This window comes from Manihot esculenta, chromosome 9, assembly GCF_001659605.2.
Source record: "Manihot esculenta cultivar AM560-2 chromosome 9, M.esculenta_v8, whole genome shotgun sequence".
Taxonomy (NCBI): Eukaryota; Viridiplantae; Streptophyta; class Magnoliopsida; order Malpighiales; family Euphorbiaceae; genus Manihot; species Manihot esculenta.
In genome coordinates this window covers 29,337,563-29,345,519 of record NC_035169.2, presented here as the reverse complement: position 1 = coordinate 29,345,519, position 7,957 = coordinate 29,337,563, and positions in this window count along the sequence as shown.

Genomic DNA, 7,957 nt, shown 5'->3' with positions numbered 1-7,957 from the left:
TTATGAGCAGGGAGGTTCGTCGACGGTTAGTTTTCTTGAAGTCTGATTGAGAAAAGAATGGCATCGACAATGCAGAAACTTAATGGTGAGAAGTTTGATGGGAGAGGAAATTTCATACTTTGGAAAGGAAAAGATCGAGATAAGTCTCGAGATCATATGGTTGCAAGATGCTCTTAATGATGATCTAAAAACATGGAATCTTGAAGAAGAAAATGAATCCAAGAAACCCAGAACCCCAACCCAGAAAAAAATTCTTTTTTTAACGCTAAAAACCTCATAATCTTCTCGGGCTGTTTCAATCATCACCTCAAATCAAGAAGCAAGATTAAAAGAGAAAGAGATAGAGGAGTTGGTCAAATGGTTAAGAAGAGAAATGAGTAGAAAGGCTAAGAACTTGATAGTTCTGTGTCTCTCAGATCAGATTCTCAGAAAAGTGATCCATAAAAAGACTGCTTTTGGAATATGGAGACTTCTAGAGAAACTCTAACTGGAGGAGAGCAAGACCTTTAAGGAGAACTTGGATGTTTTGTAGAAGATGATATCCGATTTGCAGAATCTTCAGGTTAAAGTGGAGGAAGAATTCAAAGCAGTGTATCTGTTGAATTTTTTGCCTCCCCCTTATGAACAGCTGAGGGAGGTTCTGAAGTATTCAAGAACCGGTATCACGGTTGAAGAGGTGAAGACTACAACAAGGTCTAAAGAAGTAGAACTTAATGTTCAAAAGACTACAAGAAATCAGGGTGAAGGTCTGGTAGTAAGGGGAAGATCTGAGCATAGAGACAATAAGAACAGGGGTAAGAGCAAATCGAGGGCAAGATCAAAGTCCAAGAGCAAAGCCGAATGCTGGTATTGCGGCAAAAAAAGCCATCTCAAGAAGGATTGCTACTCGAGGAAAAACAATCAGAAGGCTTCTCAAAATGAGAAGGGTGAAGCAACAATTGCAAATAACAATATGCAAGATTCTGAAGTTTTGACAGTAGAAACTTTAGAGGTATTGTCCATCATTGAGTCAAAGATTAAAGAACCTTTGGTATTGGATTCAGGCTGCACATTCCACATGACCTCGAAAAAAGAATGGTTTGTTACATTTGAAGGAAAAGATGAAGGCAGAGTCAAGATAGAAAACAACACAACCTGCAATGTCATAAGAGTCAGAACAGTGCGAATCATGATGCATGATGGCTCGACTCTGATGTTAACTAAAGTGAGGTACATTCCTGAACTTAAAAGAAATCTTATTTCTCTTGGTGCACTTGAATTGCAGGACTACTGGTACAAGGCTTAGAAAGGCATAATGAAGATTGTCAAAGGCTGTAGAGTCGTCATGAAAGAAGAGATGATAGAAAGTCTATACGTTTTGCAAGACAAAATAGTTTCTAGTGAAGCAAATCCATTCGACGCTTCTCAAGATCAAACCTATCTTTGGCACAATAGGTTTGGACACATGAGTCAGAAGGGAATAGAGACTTTGATAAAAAAGGGTATGCTTCAAGGTACTAATCTATTATCTTTAAGTTTTTGTGAAAATTGTGCCTTTGGTAAATCTCATAGGTTGTCCTTTGAGACTGGAAAGCATACAACAAAGGGAATTCTTGACTACATTCACTCAAACCTATAGGGATCACTAAATATTCCTTTCTCTCTCTCAAAGAGTCAGTATTTCATCTCCTTTATTGATGATTACTCGAGAAAGATTTGGATTTTTTTTTTCTGAAATCAAAGGATGAAGCCTTTAAGAAGTTTGTGGAATGGAAATGCTTAGTGGAGAATCAAAAAGGAAAGAAGATCAAGACATTGAGGATAGACAATGGTCTTGAATTCTGTAATCAAAAGTTTGATTCATTTTGCAGGAAGCAGGGAATCTGGAGGCATAGGGCATGTGCTTATACTCCACAACAGAATGGTACTATAGAAAGAATGAATAGGACAATAATGGAAAAGGTCATAAGCTTGCTCAGTGAGTCGGGTTTATCTTAAAATTTCTAGGCTGAAGCTGCATCGACGTGTGTATGCCTGATCAGTAAGTTCCATCTACTGCTATAGAGTTGAATGTTCCAGAATTGATGTGGTTAGGGATTGAGCCTTCTTATTCACACTTGAGGAGGTTTGGTTGTGTGACTTACATTCATACAGATCAGAGTAAGCTGTTGCCAAGAGCAAGAAAGGGGATATTCATTGGATATCCTCAAGGAATCAAATGTTATAGGATCTGGTTGCTGGAGGAGAAGAAGTGTGTCATTAGTAGAGATGTCAAATTCAATGAACAACAAGTGTTCAAGGACCTACAAGAAGAAAAAGAGGAAGAGGTTACAGGAAAAATCTCAGGTAAGGAGACTGTTATTCTTCAGGTTCCTACATTACAGATTAAGACTAGTGAAAGTACTAAAGATCAAGGAGGAGTTCCTCAAAGAACAAGTGAGACTTCATCAGGATTTAAAGAGAAAGACATGTCTTCAGATGATGAATTCGAGAATGCTGAAGATGCAGAATCGGGACAAGGGCCAGAGGAAGAGGTGGATTCCAAACAAAAAAGATCTTAGTGATTATATATGCTTGCAAGGGATAGAGGTAGAAGAGAAATCAAAACCCCTTCCAGATATAATGAGGCTAAGATTGTGGCTTTTACCTTTACATCTGCAGAAAGGATTGAAATAGAAGAACTAGGAAGTCATGGCAAATTTATAGACGAGGCAAAGTTTTGGAGTCTGGTAGACGAGCTGGTCTGTTGAGGTCGGATTGGTTGGGACGACTTGCCAAGCCAAGTGGGATGAGTTGCGGAGCAGGCGAGAGCTATTGGCGGAATGAGTGGTTAGAGCGACGAGCTACCAAGAGGTGGAGCATCGTGTGGATGCGAGGCTGAGGGAAGAGTACCTAGGAGCTTTGAGAGGCCAGGTAGTGCCCAGGAACTCGGAGGGGCCAGAGTTGCCTAAGAAGCTTAGAAAGGGGCTGAAGAGCCAGAGATAATCATAGGGCTGGTGTGCTCAGGATGTTCACAAGGAAGGCAGAGTAGCCCAAAAGCTCGGAGTACGCGAAAGCTCAAAATGCCCAAAAGCCCGAAAGCCCTGCCAAGTAGAAATAGAAAGGAGCACGGGGTGAAGCACGCCCAGTGTAAAGATCACTCTAGAACACGGGGCAGAGCCGTGTAAAGTTCCATCTCTTTGTGAATATTCCAGATGGGTTTTGTTTTTTCTGGAGACTTCCTAAAGTGTCACTCATAGAAACGATAACCTAAGATATTTTGGGGGGGATTGGAATAAGGCCAAATTTGGCTTATCCAGTCGGAGTTATTAGCATGTTCATGAGCAAACTAGAAAGAGATTATTGAAATGTTGTGAAATGGGTACTCAGGTATATTAGAGGTACACAGAAGCTGAAATTCAATTATGTCCAAAAATCAGGTCTGAAAGTCAGAGGTTTTTGTGATTTTAATTATGCAGCTGATTTGGATAAAAGGAGATCAGTATCATGGTATGTATTCACTGTTGAAGGAAATGTTGTAAGCTAGAAGTTAGGGCTGCAATATGTCGTAGCTCTTTCAACCATAGAGGCCGAGTATATGGCATTGATGGAAGCCATTAAAGAGGGAATTTGGTTAAAAGGTCTGATAGAGGAGCTCAGATTCAAACAAGAGATGTTGGAGCTATTCTGTGATTCTTAGAGTGCCATCAGTTTGTCAAAAAACAACGTACATCATAAAAGAACCAAACACATAAATGTCAGACTGCATTTCGTCAAAGATTTGATATCTAAAGGCATTGTCAAGATTTTGAAAATCCACACAGAAGAAAACCTTGCCGATGCACTCACCAAGACTTTACCAGTTAACAAGTTCAAAAGGACGCTGAGCTTGTTGAGGCTGACGGAAGAATGAGGAGGGTGAGGTCGAAGAAGGAATAAGGATTCACATGAGTTGAAGAAGTTCAAGTAAGGTGGAGAATTAAAGGACTGATGCTCGAACTCTTCAAATGAGCTCTAAACTTCTAGATAAAAACAGAGAGAGAGATCAGACGACCTGTACATGACCTGACAGATGATCAAACGTGTAACAAGGTGTGACGACCTATTGACGGGGTAGTTTGTTGAAGGGCCGACATGCTTGAAGAAAGGGCTGACTTACCTGTTGGAAGCAAGGTAAGTTTGATGAAAGAAGGGCTGGAGTGTTCAGGATGCTCGCAGGGCTGGTGGAGCCTAAATGTTCATCAAGGCATGCTAGTTGTCTAGGAGAGCTTAGATACTTGGAAGCTTGTAAGGCAAGAAGGAAAGCTTGGAGGCTCGAAAATTTGCTAAGGCTTGAGAACTCGGAAACTCGGAAGGTTGGAGGGCGAGAGTAGCTCGAAAGCCTGAGGACTAGCTAGGGTAAGAGTAGCCCGTATACAAAAGTTCAAAATGCCCAGAAGTTTAGAATGCATGGATTCCTCAAAGTGCTCGGAAGGTTTGACACACAGATTCTTTAAAGAAATCAGAACATCTGAGAGGATTAAAAGGAATGATAACATTTTATTTTTCACATTCATTTCAAAGAACTGAGGGGTTTTTCAGTCTCTTACATTGGGGGTCAAGATCATTGAGTATGCTATTTAAGGAGCAGACGTTCCTCTGTTTTGTGTGTGAAAAAGTGTGAAAAGTGCACAAAGTGAAAAGCGCTGTGATTATTATTTTTCTCTGCCATTGTTGATTTGTAATTGAACTTGTGCTCATATGTGATTGTTCTTTTTCTGCAACTCATCGTAAATAAAAGAATTCCCTCTTTCGAGACGTAGGATGATCCTTTACAAAAATCGATCCGAACTCACAACATTCTTTGTGTTTTCTTTTTCTCTGTTTTTCTTTTTTTTATTTTTTATTACGTCACTTACCGAAAATCAGAGTTATGGTATCAGAGTAACTGCATATATAAAAAGCAAAAGAGAGAATTTGTCATATAAATAGAGAATTTGTCCAAAATCTTATAAAATGTAAAGCACTTTTATCTTATATACAAATAATGTAGGACATGATGAGTTACAAATTGAAGAAAGCATTGAGAAGCAATTAGGATGAGCAGTTGCTAACATAAAATTATTTAAGTTGAGCAAATTATTAAGTGCATTCTATATATAATTAAAGAGGGAGTCAATTTTCTATAATATTTAAAAAAATATGAATTTTTATAAATGAACGATGCACGGATACATAGCATATTTTTTATATAATATAACTTGCCGTTAATAAACTACTTCGATTAATATATGATATTGGTTTAAATATATAATAAAATAAAAAATTATTATTTAGTTTTGAAGAAATTTATTAATCGATCTTTCGATTTAAAAAAATATATTACAATGTCTCCAAGATTTAAAAAAAAAAATACTAGTATAAGTATTTTTATTATTTAATCCTTATAATATGAAAAAAATTTATTAGTTAATCTCTTAATTTTATAAAAATATGTACTATTTAATATCTTCACGTTGAGAACGATTTAGACTTTTGCGTAATAGGTAATGTGTAAAATTAATAAATGGATTAGTTACTAGTTTTTTTTTTTAAATTTCAAGAATATTTAATATATTTTTTCAAAACTCAAAAGGTAACTAATAAGTTTTCCCATATTGCCATGGACTAAATAGTAATTTTTCTTAATAAAAAATGTGTGGCTTTAAAAGAGAGAACTTTCATCAAATGTAGGTATTTAATATTTACAGGCTGGTCCACGTTATTTTGGCCTCTTTCAAGCTCAGACCATATGCACCACATTAATTTCCTTTTGGCTAAAACGCAGATATACGATAACAAAGCCATTTTGTGATGAGCAGCAATTCTGTGCAGACAAAGCATAACATGAAATGGTTAGAAGCTATAGCCTCAGCTTGCGGTTTCATGCTATTGATAGGTCTCATGTGTTACTGTCTCAGCGCTAAACTACGCCAACCCGGAGAGATCAACAGCGGCTCTGGTGGCTGCTCCTGCGACGGTGGCCATGCAGTCTGATTTTGATCTTTTCGTCCACCATCAATTGTTTGCTTTTTTCTTTATTTTGTTTTTCTCTTCTAGAGGTTGCTGTAAGATTATGAGCTGCCCGACCTCAGAGCTCACCGTAATCTCACAAAACACACTCTTTTCAGCTTGCGGAACTTTTAGGAAATCATATCCAAAATTCAAGCCACATCAGTTAACACTTACCAAAGATTTTTTTTTTCCTATTAGATTCTCGCTCGTGATTCTTTTTGCTTGTGTCCTTTGATCAAACACATGCTTTTGATGATGTGCTGATAGATCCCATAAGGTGTTTTCCTTTTGTAATTGTATTAAATTGTTGGTTTTTGCCTTTCTAGACAAAAAACTCATATTGACAATATTAATTCATATCAAAATTATTTTTAGACATTGAATATTTGGAAGAAAAAGGAAACCTTGCTACATGCAAACTATCAATCTGTCATCTGCGAGAGGATCTAAGCATGAAGACGAAAAAGTGAGCGTTGTTATTAGATCTTAGAGAAAGGAAATGTCTGGCTAGGATTATGTGTCTGTGGTCTGTTGATGAGTCTCGTCGGTCGGGGAAGCTTCACCCACCTTGCTGCATTAGGTAGATGCTCAGAAAATGATCAATTTTGACATTTCTTAAAATAAAATATTACAAAATGCAGCCAATTAAGAATTTACATAGCATATCAAAAGAAAATTATTTTGAGGGATGTAATTGATGTTGGGTTTGAATCGGATTGAATACAGCAGAAGAAATAGAAAAATAAATTTTTCACTAACATGAATTACGTTTTTTCTGCAGTAAAAATATGAGATCATTATTTTTTGTTGGATTTGTCGGAAAACACAAATCATCTAAGTGTTCGATCTCTAACGATATCCAAAATGTTAAAAAAATAAAAAAATCTCAAAACCGTTTTAAAAGTTTGAGAAGGGAAATGTTTGAGTGCTAACTATTTACCTTTCTTACAAAAACACTTGAGGCTCTCGAAAGTGTTTCTCTACTCAGAAAACACAAGCTCTCATAATATGAACTTTTACACTGAAATGTTAAATTTTTAATATAATAATATTTATTTATTTATTTTAAAAAATAAATAAATAAATTATAACTATAGTCCATAAATTTAATAAACAAGTCATATAAATTTTAGACAATTTTAATTAATTATCTATTTAATTAATTAGATCAAAGTTACAATTTTATCCTATAGCCAATTTATATGCAATCAAATTCTATTTGATTTAACTTGTCATTTTATTTTCGCATGCAATTCTTTATGTGTGTTACCTATTAGATTCCAAATAAGTTGGTAACAAATATAATTATCTAATTAATTAATTTGAAGGTCAAGAATATTGTCTAACAATATGTTAAGATTATCTAGATATTTGAAATGTCAAAAGTGGTTTGACTTAACCTTTTAATGCATAATTTGTTAGTGTAATTAATATATTTTCATCACAAATATCATGCATTAATATTTAATGTATGGAACGTACCTGTAATGTTAAATCATATTAATTCTCATTTATTAGTCATTGACCAATTGAATGAAATTCTAAATTTCATTTGCTAATGTCATTCTACCTTACATAAGGATTTCATGATCAATGCTAGTAGAGAACAAATGAGACATTCTTTAATTTAACTTGAGATAATGAATCTTATCTCAATCACATAAATACATTCATATAGTTCCTAATATATCCAATTCATCCCCATTTATTACTCATGAACCAAGTAACGTGTAAGATAAATCAAAACATAAAAGTCCCTATATAAGATTATTTATTGATTTCAAGTCAAAAGTTCACTTACACAATTATTACTTGAGTAATCCATAGACATGTTATTTTCCGTATGGATTTCTCATGCGGATCAGTTTGGTGTACTTATTTATAAAATAAGCACCTTATATTAGTTCTAGATATCTCATATATCTCAACCTATGATATCAGTTACTTCTTCTATAAGGAAAGAACA